The sequence below is a fragment of the Lepidochelys kempii genome, chromosome 5, assembly GCF_965140285.1.
Source record: "Lepidochelys kempii isolate rLepKem1 chromosome 5, rLepKem1.hap1, whole genome shotgun sequence".
Lineage (NCBI taxonomy): Eukaryota > Metazoa > Chordata > Testudines > Cheloniidae > Lepidochelys > Lepidochelys kempii.
This window is the reverse complement of record NC_136384.1, coordinates 75571392-75588359: the sequence shown is the minus strand read 5'-3', so window position 1 is coordinate 75588359 and position 16968 is coordinate 75571392. Positions and strand designations below refer to the sequence as shown.

At 40.4% G+C, this 16968-nt stretch overlaps 1 long non-coding RNA gene across 1 annotated transcript in view; it reads left to right on the top strand.

Moving 5' to 3' along the window:
- LOC140911542 (uncharacterized) overlaps positions 1-16968 on the top strand; it is a 111150-nt gene that overhangs the window by 79954 nt on the left and 14228 nt on the right. The window contains exon 3 of the long non-coding RNA XR_012159040.2: positions 6767-6912. This is a non-coding gene — a long non-coding RNA (uncharacterized LOC140911542). The remainder of the gene's footprint in view (positions 1-6766; positions 6913-16968) is intronic.

The following is a 16968-nucleotide window of genomic DNA, read 5'->3' as shown; positions in this document are numbered from 1 at the left end:
CATGAGAGCAAGAAGGACAATAATCCAGGAATACAAAGTCTGTTTTGTGTTACATGCAGTAAGTTATTGCTGTTACAAAATGGGAATGAACAAAAGGAGGAAAAAGAGTCATGCCTGTGGATTATGGACATGGGTAAAGCATCTTTGACCACTGAAAGCCAGTGAGCAAATCTACTCAGCAACACAGATTCACTGTAAATTCATCACACCTGTCGTCTACTCTCTCCACCAACTTCCCATAGAATATCCAGACAAATTCAGCATCTCTGTCCTTCCAAATGCCCACTGCCCTGGGCTCCAGGATGGGGACCATAACTGACTACTCTGCACTTCAGCCCAATGGAGCTGCAAAGGTAAAGTGACTTCCTGAGTCTGAGCTTTCTCAGGGGTTCATTTGAGGCTGTGGAATAAAATCCCATAGCATACAAGAATCGCCTCAACCGTCATCACTCACCATTCCATGCGCTTCTGTGACCACACCTTTAATACATTCACACACTTAGAACAATAGAGATAAGTAACTTTAAAAAATCCAAACAAATTTTAAAAATCATAATTTCCCCCCTGGAGAAGCAAAGGGAGAAAAGGGACAAATGTAGGACAAATGCTAGTCATATGACTTAATGCACTTCTGGAAGATAATCTGATGATGGATGAGAGTAGTATAAGAAACTAATAAAGAATAGAATGGAACAGTGAGAAATTTTCAGTGCTGCCAGAGTTCTAACTGTTAACAGTCAAACTGTATGCTATGCACAATATATAGGCTCCATAAACTATTTATTTCAAAAATACTTTTACTTGTCACATGCACTCCTTCAAAATCATACTTATTTGTTTCTTTATAATTAAACATGGTTTAAGAAGAGAGAACAGATGATAGTGTACATATAGGACCACATATTAAAATTTGAAGGTAAAAGTCCACACATACAATTGCACAGATATTTGTGCATGCAGTGATAGTGATTGTGCATGCAAATTAGGCAGCTATATGCCACATCATGAGCATATGGATATTTAGGCACCGAGACTCCTTTTTTATGCAATCAGCTGACTCGTGTGCATTTCAATAACATAGGTCTGCATGGAACTTGGTCTTTACATTCTGAAAATCTGTGTGCTGTCTTTACAGTCAGTGTGTCAAAAGATAGAGGGCTTCTGGTGCCTGAAAAAATATGTGATGTATAAAAATACATAAATATATATGTCTCCCATGATATTCGCATCCCTAAATACCCAGTTTTCATAATTAACAGATTTACATGAACAAATGTGGGTGAACATATGCAAGCACAAGTTTTGCAGGTACAGGTCAAGACCTCTCCCATATTTGGGAATAGCAAAATATTTTGTTGCAGTCAAAAATGGTCAAAACTAAATGTTACAACATTTCTGAATTGAAAGTTTTGATTTTCAGTTTTTTGATGAAAAGTCGAAATTTTCCATGGAAAGCAGACACTTTTCTTATGGAAAAATTTCATTTTTTTTCCAAACCCCTATTTTCTATTTAAAAAAAGTTTTGACCAGTCCTACTCATTAGACTCCAGAAGCTTCTCCTGTGGTGGTGCACTTTTGATTCCCCATTTCTGGGCTGCGATTTACAAACCACAGGAAAGCTCTGAGAGGGGAGTGGTAAATAAAACTCTATCTTTCCCTCATTATAGTGAATGTAGTGACTGCCTTGCACTTTATCTCAAATACTGCTGGAGGATTTGGTGAGTACTTGGCATGCACGCATGTAACTGTAATAGGATAGTTTGGAGACATGAATTAAATATTGTTTTTTACAGTGGTTGGTCAGATTATAGAAGAGCAAAAATTAATCCATTTTAAGAACCTATTAATGCTTCTAATGTCAAGCCTTCATATTTAAATCAATATTTTCTCATCATAAATGTCATTGGATGGCAGACTGTCATTTGGTTACATATCTGTAGTCAATAGGCATTCTGCAAATGATTATTAGTTTTTCAGCTTTTTACAAATAGTACTTTATTTTCTTCTGAATATGTGAAAAAGTTTGATTGGATGAACCAAACTATCCTGAATTGCTTAAGTCTGTGCAAAGGAAAATATAGTCTGAAGCAGTGCAGACATTTTTTTACTTCTGGATGTATTTGTGTTTGGGTTTATGATTTCTGTAACTATATCACATTTTTTGTCATAGATTATGAAAAACTGCTCAGGCTACCGCTGCTTTCTTGCTTTGGAAAAACTGAACTTCTGACTCTGCATCTCATTACTCTCCAACTGAGTATTCTGAATAGAAGAATACTCTGCATATGTTGTTCAGAGAAGTAGGCACGTTCTTTTCCATTGAGATGTGACATTGTAATGCAAACTCTGCTATCTTTTGGATGTAAACGATAACTGAGCAGATAAGGTCCCATTTTAGCCCCTTTATGTTTGGTTTGCAGGCAGTTTAAAGGACCTAGATGTGAGCAGGTGTTTGTCGTCACTCTTTTGTCCTGGACATTTGTTCACAACAGTTTTGGTTGACAGCCAGCAGTTTTCTGTTGTCCCCAATGTTCAGTGGGTGCAGTCGAGTAAAATGAGTGAGATGGTCATGAAAATAAAATTCTGGAGTTTGAAATAATTAGATGGAAATTCAGTTACTTTCTAAAACTTGATGGGTCAGCCCCTCACCCTGTGTAAATTGTCACAGCTTCACTGAAGTCAATAAAGCAATGCCAAGATACACCAGCTGAGGATGCTGAGTGAACACTGCAAAAATGTGAATATTCATGTGAATTTTAAAATGAGTTCAGTTTAGCTGTGTTCTATTCAGTTCAGGTTCTTATAATGGCTCTCATCACCATAGTAACTGTGTATATGTCCTTTTACTGTTTGCTGTCTGAATGTTCATGTGATTGAGTTTTACTAGCAAAAAAGCTTGTGCAAAGTGAATTTTAAGCTTACATGTTTGAATACTTGCAAAATGTGAAATTTGCTTTCTGTGAATATTTACACCATAATTTTTTTAATAAGAGTTTCATTGATTTGGTCAGGAATCAAACAATATCATTTCACTAATGTCCATTACAGTGAAACAGGACAACTTACATTTCAGTTTTCAAAGAGCAAGTCCTAGAGTAAATGAAATATGCTAAACATTTAATTGAATAAAGGATAAATTTGAAAAAAATGTTAAAGGACAATCTGCAAACAGAAAAAAGCTAAATTCATGAAATACAATATTTGTTATGAATTGCTCACTCATTTCTATTGGTAGACCTCTCACTCAAAGGACAAATAGAGTGAAATTATATTATTGAGCATTACCTGCATATCACAAACTCTTAATTCCCTAATGGAGTTGTGTCTACTACCTCTGACTGGGTGTATTGACTAGTAATGATCAGTAAAAGACACAAGAACATGGTGAATGTATGCAAACGTTAAAATGACTACAATACTACTATCTGAATCAACTTACTGTGTAATTTTAAATCCAACATGAATTAAGTAATTCATATGTTAGTTTTCAAAGCACCTAAATGATTTAGGTAAGTCCCAGTTTCAGCACAAGTGAACATCAATGGGATCCCATTGGATTTCATTAACTCTTAGGCTCTTAAGTCACTCTTGAAAATAGGGTTTATGCTTCTAAATCACTTACATAATTTAGAAAATGTTACTCTTTATGCCTATTTTTGTTGCCACTGCAGCCAATGAGTGTTTTCAACCCCATAATCTAGAAAAATTGTTCACCTATGTCACTGATCCAGAATAATCTGGATCTCTTGGTAAGCTGGGAGCAAGCAAACAATATATGTTTATATACATCCAATACGTCCAAATGTAAAATGATATATATCAATGAACAAAGAATGTAGGCCATATGTACAGGATGGGGGATTCTGTCCTGGGAAGTAGTGACTCTGAAAAAAATGTGGGGATCATTGGGGTAATCACCTGACTACAAACTCCCAATGTGATGCTGTGGCCAAAAGCAATCTTTGGATGTATAAATGAGAATCTAGAGTAGGAGTAGCAAGGTTATATTACTTCTGTATTTGGTACTGGTGTGACCATTGCTGGAATACTGTCTTCAGTTCTGGTGCCCACAATTCAAGAAGGATGTTAATAAATTGGAGAGGGTTCAGAGAAGAGTCATGAGAATGATTAAATGACCCAAAAATGTGCCTTATGAGAGACTCAAAGAGCTCAATCTATTTAGCTTAACAAAGAGAGGTTGAGGGGTGACTTGGAAACAACCTGTTACTAACTACATGGGGAAGAAAAAAATGATAATCTAGGAGGACTGGGTATAACAAGATCTAATGGCTGGAGATTGAAGCTAGATACATTCAGACTGGAAATAAAGTGTAAATTTTTAAAAATGGAGGTAATTAACCATTGGAACAATTTGCCAAGGGACAAGGTGGATTCTCCATCACTGGCGATTTTAAAATCAAGATTGGGTATTTTAGTAAAAAATATGCTCTAGTTCAAACAAGAATTAATATAGGGAAATCTTATGGCCTGTGTTATACAGGGGTATCGCTACTGGTTTTATGATCTATGAACATGGGAATCTATATTATGGACTTAGCTATCATCACATAATGTTGTAACAAGCTTGTGATTCAAGGAAAGACTATTGTGAAATTTTTTTTAATTCAAAGGAATGTCAATCTTCATTTACTCACTATTAAAACAGGTTGCATGACTATCTCTTTTAATCTGTACATTAATTTTTAAAATTTTGTGTAGTTCCCCTATTAGGACAGTTTTGCTTCCATCACAGTGAGAAGCTTAGTAAAGATATCAGTAGGAATTTGTATGCTTCAGGACATTTAATTTTTTTTTATAAAATGATATCAGAGTAATTGTTTTTCATTGTCAGTAGAGCTTTGCTTGCTGCCCAACATAATTGTGATCAATTTGTCCACCTTAATCAACCTTCACAATATGATGCTCAGTAACACTGACACAACACCATATCAAATTTGCAAGCACATCTTTGCAAGTCAGTTGGCTGTAGCCTCCTCTAGTTCCACGAGTGTAGGAGAGACAAAGGAATTGTGCAAATATAATTCTTACCTATGCAAAAAAGTGATTAAGCTAACTCAGAATTTCCTGTCAGACTAGATGACATGTCTCAGAATGAAGATGAGATTTTAATTGCTTGTTTCACTTTATTTTAGTGTCTACTTTTAGATTTTTTCTCGTTGCCCCCCAGGTCATTTTTTTCTTCTTCTGGCAGATTCACATCCACCCCAGCATCTGAGTATGGTTTTTGTCTATTTATTCTGTGACTACCCCTCTTTCCTTTTGTAGCTCCTTATCTGGAACCTCTCTTCATAATGGATGTCATCTTTCTTCTTTGACCTTTCTGGCCTAGGTCCTGCTCTGAAATTTTTGTGAGTGCTGAGTGGTTGATAGGGTATTCACTCAGGGGGTGAATTAATCCAGTTGGGACATGTCATAAATATAAAGGGAAGGGTAAACCCCTTAGAAATCCCTCCTGACCAGGGGAAAGTTCCTCTCACCTGTAAAGGGTTAAGAAGCTAAAGGTAACCTCGCTGGCACCTGACCAAAATGACCAATGAGGAGACAAGATACTTTCAAAAGCTGGGAGGAGGGAGAGAAACAAAGGGTCTGTGTCTGTCTGTATGCTGGTTTCTGCCAGGGATAGACCAGGAATGGAGCCTTAGAACTTTTAGTAAGTAATCTAGCTAGGTATGTGTTAGATTATGATTTCTTTAAATGGCTGAGAAAAGAATTGTGCTGAATAGAATAACTATTTCTGTCTGTGTATCTTTTTTGTAACTTAAGGTTTTGCCTAGAGGGGTTCTCTATGTTTTTGAATCTAATTACCCTGTAAGATATCTACCATCCTGATTTTACAGGGGGGATTTCTTTATTTCTATTTACTTCTATTTTTTATTAAAAGTCTTCTTGTAAAAAACTGAATGCTTTTTCATTGTTCTCAGATCCAAGGGTTTGGGTCTGTGGTCACCTATGCAAATTGGTGAGGCTTTTTATCCAACATTTCCCAGGAAAGGGGGGGTGCAAGTGTTGGGAGGATTGTTCATTGTTCTTAAGATCCAAGGGTCTGGGTCTGTAGTCACCTAAGCAAATTGGTGAGGCTTTTTACCAAACCTTGTCCAGGAAGTGGGGTGCAGGGTTTTGGGAAGTATTTTGGGGGGAAAGACGCGTCCAAACAGCTCTTCCCCAGTAACCAGTATTAGTTTGGTGGTGGTAGCGGCCAGTCCAAGGACAATGGGTGGAATATTTTGTACCTTGGGGAAGTTTGACCTAAGCTGGTAAAGATAAGCTTAGGAGGTTTTTCATGCAGGTACCCACATCTGTACCCTAGAGTTCAGAGTGGGGGAGGAACCTTGACAGGACATTAAGAGCCTGATCTAGCCAAGTGAAAGCTGAGGTTGATATGGGAAACTCTGAGTAGTCCTGATCATATTTTTGCATTGGCAAGAATTATACCTATAAGATCCTCTTAACACTATCTAATGGGAGTCATTGGGAGCTGTCATGTGAATCTCTCAGTACATTGTAGAATTACGTCCTAAAAACTTTGTTTCTGCAGTTCACCGGAACTCCACCAGCATGGACAGCAGGAATGCTAAGGTCACTCCTGGACCTAGATCTCTTTTTATAATTATCTTTTCAAATCAGGCAAGGGGGAGGGGGGAGATTCCCTATGGATGCTCCTCTCTCTTTCCGTGAAGGCAAGTGATAACTCTAACCTTCTCAGTGCACTTGTGCCTTGAGGCTCTGAATAGACTTTGTTTTACAGGTGGATGGACATTGGAAATGTGTGCTGTGCCCCCAGGGAACGTTTGAAGCATGCACAGTATTGAAAGATGCAAGTCGGAAGAATGTCTTGGGTTGTGCCAATAAGAAGAAAGTAGGCAAGGCCTTGTAGTGTCTGCTGTGTTCCAGGTAGGATCGAATAAGCTGGAATAGAGTTTAATGTGTTTGCTTTCCTATTCGTTTCCCTTGTTTTCCCCAGATACAGAAGAGAACCCATTGACCTCATGATAACGTGTATACAAGTTGGCTGCCCCCCATGTGCCATCTTGGGGTTGGGGTACCTCTGCACTGCCCTGCCCTTTATTCTCTCTTCCAGGTCCTTTTACAGAAACTGCACACACTTGCTCATCCAGTCACCAACCACCATTATTGGGGTCTGGGTTTATTCAGACAAATAACTGAAATATAAAACTTAGTCCCAAAAATCTGTCCCAAGACCTGACTCTTACCTCAGCGCCTGGGTGAGTGAAAGGATTCCTTCATGGAGTCCTTTTTGTTCAGTTCTTAGGGGGCTGCCCTACGGTTTGGCTTGCAGCTGTCCTGCTTAGAGCTGACTCCCTTGTAGACTTCCCAGAGTCAGCCCTGTCCAACAGCTGCTTTAGCTCTCATATATATGACTCATATATATGACTCATATATATATATATATATATATATGACTCTAGCTGCTTGAGGTTCCCTTCCTATGCCAAGTTTCAGAGTAGCAGCCGTGTTAGTCTGTATTCGCAAAAAGAAAAGGAGTATTTGTGGCACCTTAGAGACTAACCAATTTATTTGTGCATAAGCTTTCGTGAGCTAAGCTCACTTCATCGGATGCATAAAGTGGAAAGTACAGTGAAGAGATTTTATATACACACAAAAAGAAAAGGAGTACTTGTGGCACCTTAGAGACTAACCAATTTATTAGAGCATAAGCTTTCGTGAGCTACAGCTCACTTCATCAGATGCATATCGTGGAAACTGCAGCAGACTTTATATATACACAGAGAATATGAACCAATACCTCCTCCCACCCCACTGTCCTGCTGGTAATAGCTTATCTAAAGTGATCATCAGGTGGGCCATTTCCAGCACAAATCCAGGTTTTCTCACCCTCCACCCCCGCACACAAATTCTCTCCTGCTGGTGATAGCCCATCCAAAGTGACAACTCTTTACACAATGTGCATGACAATCAAGTTGGGCTATTTCCTGCACAAATCCAGGTTTTCTCACATCCCCCCCACCCCCATACACACACAAACTCACTCTCCTGCTGGTAATAGCTCATTCAAACTGACCACTCTTCAAGTTAAAATCCAAGTTAAACCAGAACATCATGCACATTGTGTAAAGAGTTGTCACTTTGGATGGGCTATCACCAGCAGGAGAGTGAATTTGTGTGCGGTCACATAAACACCACCCTATACCGGAAACCTACTGACCGCTATTCCTACCTGCATGCCTCCAGCTTTCACCCTGACCACACCACACGATCCATCGTCTACAGCCAAGCTCTGCGATACAACCGCATTTGCTCCAACCCCTCAGACAGAGACAAACACCTACAAGATCTCTGTCAAGCTTTCTTACAACTACAATACCCACCTGCAGAAGTAAAGAAACAGATTGATAGAGCCAGAAGAGTTCCCAGAAGTTACCTACTACAGGACAGGCCTAACAAAGAAAATAACAGAACGCCACTAGCCGTCACCTTCAGCCCCCAACTAAAACCCCTCCAACGCATTATTAAGGATCTACAACCTATCCTAAATGATGACCCAACACTCTCACAAATCTTGGGAGACAGGCCAGTCCTTGCCTACAGACAGCCCCGCAACCTGAAGCAAATACTCACCAACAACCACATACCACACAACAGAACCACTAACCCAGGAACTTATCCTTGCAACAAAGCCCGTTGCCAATTGTGCCCACATATCTATTCAGGGGACACCATCACAGGGCCTAATAACATCAGCCACACTATCAGAGGCTCGTTCACCTGCACATCCACCAATGTGATATATGCCATCATGTGCCAGCAATGCCCCTCTGCCATGTACCTTGGTCAAACTGGACAGTCTCTACGTAAAAGAATAAATGGACACAAATCAGATGTCAAGAATTATAACATTCATAAACCAGTCGGAGAACACTTCAATCTCTCTGGTCACGCAATTACAGACATGAAGGTCGCTATCTTAAAACAAAAAACTTCAAATCCAGACTCCAGCGAGAAACTGCTGAATTGGAATTCATTTGCAAATTGGATACTATTAATTTAGGCTTAAATAGAGACTTGGAGTGTCTAAGTCATTATGCAAGGTAGCCTGTTTCCTCTTGTTTTTTCCTACCCCCCCCCCCCAGATGTTCTGGTTTAACTTGGATTTTAACTTGAAGAGTGGTCAGTTTGGATGAGCTATTACCAGCAGGAGAGTGAGTTTGTGTGTGTATGGGGGTGGGGGGGATGTGAGAGAACCTGGATTTGTGCAGGAAATAGCCCAACTTGATTGTCATGCACATTGTGTAAAGAGTTGTCACTTTGGATGGGCTATCACCAGCAGGAGAATGAATTTGTGTGCGGGGGTGGAGGGTGAGAAAACCTGGATTTGTGCTGGAAATGGCCCACCTGATGATCACTTTAGATAAGCTATTACCAGCAGGACAGTGGGGTGGGAGGAGGTATTGGTTCATATTCTCTGTGTATATATAAAGTCTGCTGCAGTTTCCACGATATGCATCCGATGAAGTGAGCTGTAGCTCACGAAAGCTTATGCTCTAATAAATTGGTTAGTCTCTAAGGTGCCACAAGTACTCCTTTTCTTTTTGCGAATACAGACTAACACGGTTGTTACTCTGAAACCTGTCTATATACACACAGACCATGAAAAAATATACATTGTAAGGAGAGTGATCACTTAAGATGAGCTATTACCAGCAGGAGAGTGGGGTGGGGGAGAGAAAACCTTTTGAAGTGATAATCAAGGTGAGCCATTTCCAGCACATTTCCAGGCGTTAACAAGAACGTCTGAGGAACAGTGGGGGGGGGGGGGGAGGAGGGAGGAATAAACAAGGGGAAATAGTTTCACTTAGTATAATGACTCAACCACTCCCAGTCTCTTCAAGCCTAAGTTAATTGTATCCAATCTGCAAATTAATTCCAATTCAGCAGTCTCTCGTTGGAGTTTGTTTTCGAAGGTTTTTTGTTGAAGGATAGTCACTTTGAGATCAGAAATCGAGTGACCAGAGAGATTGAAGTGTTCTCCGACTGGTTTATGAATGTTATAATTTGTGTCCGTTTATTCTTTTATGTAGAGACTGTCCAGTCTGGCCAATGTACATGGCAGAGGGGCATTGCTGGCACATGATGGCATATTTCACATTGGTAGATGTGCAGGTGAACGAGCCTCTGATAGTGTGGCTGATGTGATTAGGCCCTGTAATGGTGTCCCCTGAATAGATATGTGGGCACAGTTGACAATGGGCTTTGTTGCAAGGATAGGTTCCTGGTTCAGATGTCAAGAATTATAACAAAAACTTCGAAAACAGACTCCAACGAAAGACTGCTGAATTGGAATTAATTTGCAAATTGGATACAATTAACTTAGGCTTGAAGAGACTGGGAGTGGTTGAGTCATTATACTAAGTGAAACTATTTCCCCTTGTTTATTCCTCCCCCTTCCTCCCCCCCACTGTTCCTCAGACATTCTTGTTAACGCCTGGAAATGTGCTGGAAATGGCCCACCTTGATTATCACTTCAAAAGGTTTTCTCTCCCCCCACCCCACTCTCCTGCTGGTAATAGCTCATCTTAAGTGATCACTCTCCTTACAATGTATATTTTTTCATGGACTGTGTGTCTATAAAATCTCCTCACTGTACTTTCCACTTTATGCATCTGATGAAGTGAGCTGTAGCTCACGAAAGCTTATGCTCAAATAAATTGGTTAGTCTCTAAGGTGCCACAAGTACTCCTTTTCTTTTCCCTATGCCAAGAGTGTCTGGTTATCTGCTCTAGGCTTCATGTCTCCTGCAGGAAGCCCCTTATTCCCTTTGCTCTCTCACACAACATCACTATGGAAACTCACTCCCAATTGCATTTTCAGAAACATGTTTATAAAAAGTTGCATTTTATAAGAATGGGTTGTATACATGCACCTTAGTTCTCCTTGGAGGCCTACAACAACCCATTGCTGTTGCAGGAGGAAGAGGCAGCCTCTGGTGGCTCCTTTGTCCCTCTGTTTCTCCATCCTCAGTTTCAAGGGAAACTTTGGAGTGATTGCCTGTGGGAGAAGTACAAGGAAGAAGCTGACATAACAATAGAGAAATGGCATCTTTTTTTCTAAATCACAGACTAACTAGAGATGGTGATGAGGAGAAAGACAAAGCTATCAGGGACTGGGTGGGAATGAGGAGAGGGGCAGTAAATATTTGCATATCAACATTTATCTGGGCCAAAGGTCAGATATGGAAAAAAGTAAAGTTCATTAAAATAATGGTTCCTTAAAACAAGGGATAGACTTCCCTCCACTGGCCACTTCAGATATTTGGTTTGATGCTTTCACCAAAATTGTCAGATTGTGTGCCTGAGTTCAGGCAATTAAATCCAAATTTTTAGGCATCTCTGGTAAGAACATGCCCTGCTTTTGCAGCCTGTGGGAGCAGTGGGTATCAGCACCTTAGATCAAAACAATTTTCACTTTGGTGCCTAAATGGGGCTTTAGGTGCCTGACTTTAAGCACCCATGATTGACAATTGTGCTTCCTAAATTGCTCAAGAAATTTAGGCACCAAAAGCCCCATTTAGGATTTCAGAAATCCTGTCTGGTGGTGCCAGTAAGGACCACAGGCAAAACTCCAGGTCAGAGCATCTTCCTGATCCAGATGCACAACCTGAAGCAAGAGCAGAGAGACCCTTCTCAGAAGTGAGGAATGGCCTGGCCCTGCCCTCATCAGGACTGCCTGGCAGTGCACCTCCATTACAACTAGGAAACACTGAGTGAACAAGTTAAGGGTTGATAACAATTTAACTAAATCAAGATCCTCAACCTTACCTGTGCACATAGACACAGTGGTTGTGAGGGCTCTACTCTACCAATTTTTCATGCCCTTCATCTCTGCATATTGGCATGCCCCATCACTTGAACTCCTTAGAATGGCTCCAACTGTCTTTATACTGGCCAACAGTTGTAGACTTCAGACAGATTGTTTCAATGACTTCTCAGCACACTTTAACGTGTGTTAGAAGTTGGACCTTGCAAAAGTGGGATCCATTTGGGGGAACAGAGGGGAAATTATGGATTCATTTGTGTGAGGGTTTTTATTTTATTAGTCTACTTGCAATTCTCTATTCACTTTCTATCCCCTTCTTAGTTTAAATAAAGCCACTCAGGTCACCTGCCCACCTTCTGTCCATTGTGTACATCAGTGGTTCTCAGCCCATGGGCTGCTTGCGGCCCAATCAGCACACAGCAGCGGCCCATGTGATATCCTCAGGACCATACAGGTAGTGTATATATATATTGTGCAGATGCAGCCCACATAACACAGAGCTGCATATGTGGCCCACAATGGTAAATAGGTTGAGAACCACTAGTGTACATGTTCATTGATTCCTTTGGACTGTAAACATTGCTGGGGTGACCAGAGCGTGCACTTAAGGTGTGGAAACATCATACATTCTTTAATCTGGAACTGGCCTTTTCTTTTGGAGAGCCCGCATGGGATACCAGTAAACACAGATCTCCTGTTGGAAGCTTGACCACTGCCACCCAGAAGACTGGGTCCTTGGCCAGAGGCAAATGGGTGGATTTCCTGTGTAGAAGCATTAGTTTTATTAATGTATGTCTCTCAGCTTCCATAAATGTGCTCGGTCCCAGCAATACAAATAAAAGGACAAGATTAAGCTACTGGAAATATCAGATGTGGTGTAAGTAGCAGGTAAAAAGACAGTAGGAGGGATTTGGAGAAGTAGGCCAGGGTAACTTCAATAAAATTACACAGTTAAGCTGTGTCTATGGTTGAAGCTAAGGGTATGATTCCCATCTTGGCTAGACATACTTGTACTAGCTGTCATCGAGCTCATGAGCTCAAAATAATAGTGCAGCCATGGTAGCATGGGCAGGGGTGAGCAGCAGCATGGGCTAGCTGCACTGAATACAAACCTGTACTTGGAGCAAGCAACTCGAGCCTCCACTTGCCGCTGCCAGAGCTACTGTGGCTACCCAACTATTTTTAGTGTGCTAACTTGATGAGAACTACCACAAGTATACCTACTTGAGCCAGGAGTTACACCTTCAGCTCCCAGTGAAGACCTAACCTGACTGAGCAAGAGCAGTGCAATTTCTGGAAGTGCAAAGAAGTTTTTTTTAAGGAATTAAACAAATATTAGAGTTGGCTAATGTCTTGTATGCTTTACGGAAGACATGGTGGTAAATCTGTATGACAAAGGACAGATCTTTTAACGTGGGAGTTGAATGAGAGTCATTTGTGAAATTTGCTATTTCTTTCCCATATCACCATCAAGTATCATATTTACCTAGAACAACCTATTTTGTGCTATAGTAGCTTTATTGTAGTCTGAAAAAATCAATCCAATGATAGATATATCAAACCCATCGTCTCCCTTAAAACAAATCTTAACAAAGCTGGTTGGGACTATAAACAAGTTTTGAGTAATTCCCCAAACGGGAGCACTTGCCATTTTCTGACACAGAGGATATGGCTTTGTGATAACCCTTGATTTCATAGAATCATAGAATATCAGGGTTGGAAGGGACCCCAGAAGGTCATCTAGTCCAACCCCCTGCTTGAAGCAGGACCAATTCCCAGTTAAATCATCCCAGCCAGGGCTTTGTCAAGCCTGACCTTAAAAACCTCTAAGGAAGGAGATTCTACCACCTCCCTAGGTAACGCATTCCAGTGTTTCACCACCCTCTTAGTGAAAAAGTTTTTCCTAATATCCTATCTAAACCTCCCCCACTGCAACTTGAGACCATTACTCCTCGTTCTGTCATCTGCTACCATTGAGAACAGTCTAGAGCCATCCTCTTTGGAACCCCCTTTCAGGTAGTTGATTTACCTGTCTGGTACCATGTTTTCTGCCATCATTCCCAGAAGCATCATCTCTGGAAGATGGTACTATTGGCGATGGCATCATGACACTGGAAATACTGCTTTACAAGTACTGTGACACTCTGTAAGCATCCCACATCTGATTTTGATCCTACCACATGTATGCTAAAAAAAAAAATCACACGTAGTGTGTGGATACCTGAGGTGGTAGGGATCCACACATGTATCTTGTTACCTACATATTTCCCAAGAGAGACAGACTGTGGTACAATTTTATGGTTCTCAAAACCTAACTGCTGACGGGATATAACATTAGTAACTGCTAAATTCCACATTTTTGCATGGTGGTCAGTTTCTTGGGCAGTAATTGGGGGAATATTTTATAAAGCTGGGATGCTGTTGAGGGAATTTGTGAGTATGTTAACTCCAAGTAACTTGATCCTGTGTTAAAACACACACACATTTCTCCCTCTTCCCTCTGCTAAGATTTCTGCTTTTTTTTAACTCCTACTCTTCTAGCTGGACTCCTGCTGATGCTGGGCACATCGTTTGTCTTCCATATCTTGCACAGGGAATACAGTTGAGAAAAATCTAACTCTGACAGGTCTCATAACTCAACCAATGGATTTTTACCAAAAAGTGCTATAGCAAACTTTCAAATCTAGTGATCTGCTGCCTTCAGAAAGCAAGGAGCCAGGTCCTTGGCACGTAATAATCAGCACAATATAATCACATTCCATGAAGAGAAACCAGCTTCCCCAAGGAATAATGAATCTTTGGGGCCCATTATTTGTCTTCCAGTTCCATGCAGCTTTCTTTAAATTAATGCCTATTGCTGGGTTATCGCTTTTAAAGTTGCCATCCACATTAACACTCTGCCTTGGAACTGCTGCTTTGGGACTTACATTGGTTAAATCCCCTTACTTTGTACCAGAATGTTTTGTAATTTGGGGGTTGTTTTTAGGTCAGACATAGGGATGTATACACCTTTTAGCTGTGGCTTGTCTCATCTGTTCCTTTCCTCCATGGAGTTTTGCTCCACTGTGGTGTAAAAGCTACAGATGAGCAGTAATATGTTACTCTGTGTGTGAGCCTGGGAGGAAAACGTACTGGATGTCAGAGAGGGAAAGGGTTGATGAAACCACTGGGAAACATTATTGCAAACATCTCTGTTCTAGGCTTTTTTTATTTATTCATGGCAACAATTATTATTTGATTAATGAATAAGACCTTTTTGTCAGCAAGCCAATTAACTTGGGCAGTGAACCCCTGACCCAAATTTTTTATTTAATTAGTGGATTGGGTGTAATCATAGTAGAGGCCAATAAGAGATGCACATGCTCTTCTGTGTCCACTGTATGAACTGTTTTAAATAAACCAGGACTGAGAACAGCCCAGGTTGACGTGTATCAAACTTTTTGAAGGAGCTCAGAAAAAAATCAGGACCTGAGAATAGTTTTGTGCTGGAATCTCATAGTTGTTCAGACCCTCAACTGAAATATGCTTTGAGGGTTACCTTGAACTGAACCTTTCTCTTCATCTTTTTTCCCTGAGAACTACATAATGCTGGAAATAACTCACGGCAAATTTACAGCTGGCCAGTTTGAATTAACTTAAAAAGAGTCTGATGCTTGAAGATTATGGAAACCATCAAACACTGTAAAAGGCAACTCTGCCAGGTCTTATAACTCAATCAGGGGACAAGTGACACTTGTTTTTAAATGCATGACATGGTGATTTTATGTCCCCAGATTTCTGGGCAGAGATGTCTTATCATGAGTACCTGCTGTTAATTTGGATAGCAGAAAAATAAAGGTGGGGAAGTGGGGAGGGGCATGGGCATACAGTTCAGATGCAACAGCCTGGATGCTTTGCTACCTATGACAGTAATGGCCATCCTATCTCAGAAGTTTTTCTTTTTTTAGCCAGTTCTTATCTTAAGATGCAAAAGAAAAACCACTTGCAAATCTCTTTGCTGCATTTTTGAGACTTTTTTTGGATTTGTAATCTGATTTTGCACTGTTACAATTCAAGTAGAGGATAGTAAGAATTCTGCTACCTGTCAAATTTATTGAAATAGTCTCTTTTTGGGGGGAGGAGAGTGGCATTAAGAGCAGGAAATTGGCTCTAAATGAGCCACATTCCCTGGTTTTGTCTGGAGTGAGGATTCAGGGGAAGAGATTTTAATAAAAGCAGGAGGGCAAGAATCTTTCTAGACCCAATATGCTGATACTAAATGTGCGCAGTGATAGGAAGGTGCAAAGGTTTCTTTGGTTAAATTTTTGAATATTTTACCAGGCTTCAAAATACTTGGCAAAATGTCCACTGACTTGACAACAAAAGCATAGACTGAAGGATGCTGAACGGAGCTTGGTTTACCCTGTATAGGAAACATTGGATAGCTCAGAACATGGAGAGATCAATCCACACATACATAAGATGGGTGTTTGTTTACTTTTTTACTTAGGGTGAGCATTTTTTTGTGATCTCATTTTTGGAACTAACTGGTCATATAATTTTTAGACATAGCAGTTTTAGAGGCATTTCTTTTTGAGTTTCCCTTTAAAAAGAAAAATGGAAAGGAAACTTTCATATGTATCTGGTGTTTGGTACTTAGCATTTCTTTGCCTCCAAGTTTCATTGAGCTTTCCATCTGTCTAAAACTCAAGATAATACCTAGAAATGGGTAAAGCTACTGAGATATTAGTAGATGAGGTTAAAGTGATGTGGCATCTTCTCACCAAGGCTACATTTATACTACAGAGGCTATGGTGGCATAGCCCCCTCCTCAGACATGCCAAACCCACAAAAAAAAAAAAGCAGAAATTGGGCTTGTTTTGGGCTTAATTGGCTTGTGAGTTGCTTGTTGGCTAGTTTTTGGCTTGCAGCTTATTATAGCCTGTTGCTGTGTGTGTATGTGTGTGTTTTTTTATTTATTTATTGACTCCCAGCAAGCAGGGGCAAAGGGGGGGGGGGGAGAGTGGGGATGCTCAGCAGGCCCACTACAGTCCCAGACTACATGCCAGGGGGATCTAGTCACATAGTGTTTGGAAATCACACAGCCCCTTATTGCATTCCAGTTTTCTGGTTCCCAATCAGCACCTAGGTGCAGAACAGTGAATTTATTTTAAA